Below are 1,075 nucleotides of genomic sequence, written 5' to 3'. Positions count from 1 at the left end.
AGCCCGTGGCCCAGTTTGCATCACTGTAAGAGTTGAAAAATACATCTTTGAAACAGCTTTTTTAAAAATACAGCTGAAAAAATAATAATAATAAAAAAAACTTCATCTGTAGTGTTTTTTTTTCTTTTTTGTCTATGTCATGTCCACATACAGCATAAAGTCAAAGGAGTACATTAATGTGAATTGAACAGATACACAGACAAAACAAGAAAAACCATAAACAGACATGATTGTGAACATGCACGTGAACAGAAAGAGTGAAGGTCGGTGAGAACAGTCAAAGCCAGGCCGAGGTTTTTAACTGGTTAAATGCAGTTACGTGCCATCATTTAAATATCTATCTATATATATATATCTATATATAGATATATATATATTTATTTTTTTTTTTTTACATAATCTTTCATCTAATATCCCTCCCAATACAAACAGGATCTTTTATACAGCTTTTAAAATACACTTTCATCTCGAGTAAAGGGAAAGGTAGACGATTCCTGTATCAGTATAGCACTTCAATATATCCACTGCATATGAACAGACACTCCTGCTCCTAGAAATTAACCCACAATAGTTCATAAAAAACATGTGCTTAAAATGAAATAAACACAATGGATGAACAAAAGCAAAATAAAACCCTTAAAAGGAAGGACAAATAAAACAATATATGCATCTAAGGGTAAAGTGAATGATTGGTTTTACAATAAAACATTTAAATCTGACGATGTACACAAGCAAGGATCTACACTAAATATTTACCTGGTTTTCTTATACATTATCTGTAACAATTAAACAACAATTTTTTGGTAGGACAAATAAAAATTAACAGTCTTGATTGCATTTTGGAGTCAATATATATAGCATTAAATAATGAAATGTCCAAAAAAAAAAAAAAAAAAAAAAAAAACTCCGTATGGAATAAAACACAACAGTTTCAATTTATTTCCATCCAGACCGGCTTTGGGGAAATAAGAAATTATCAAACGCAGAACAGTAAGTGCCCGTCTATGTACTTCCATAGACTTTCCACTCTACATCAGCACAAGCAAAGTGTTTTCCACTCAGCAGAGACACGACA

The 1,075-nt window shown here is 31.3% G+C and overlaps 1 protein-coding gene across 1 annotated transcript in view; it reads right to left on the bottom strand.

Moving 5' to 3' along the window:
• Nucleotides 1-358: 358 nt before the first annotated feature.
• The window catches only part of LOC132104364 (zinc finger and BTB domain-containing protein 10-like), a 20,585-nt gene continuing 19,868 nt past the window's right edge, over nucleotides 359-1,075 (bottom strand). The window contains exon 4 of the mRNA XM_059509795.1: nucleotides 359-1,075. This exon is cut by the window's right edge and continues 1,649 nt beyond it. The gene's annotated coding sequence lies outside the window, so the exon portion shown is untranslated.

This window comes from Carassius carassius, chromosome 25 (genome assembly GCF_963082965.1).
Source record: "Carassius carassius chromosome 25, fCarCar2.1, whole genome shotgun sequence".
In the NCBI taxonomy this organism is placed as follows: Eukaryota; Metazoa; Chordata; class Actinopteri; order Cypriniformes; family Cyprinidae; genus Carassius; species Carassius carassius.
Note: the sequence above shows the minus strand (reverse complement) of the source record. Positions and strands in the feature narration are given on the sequence as shown.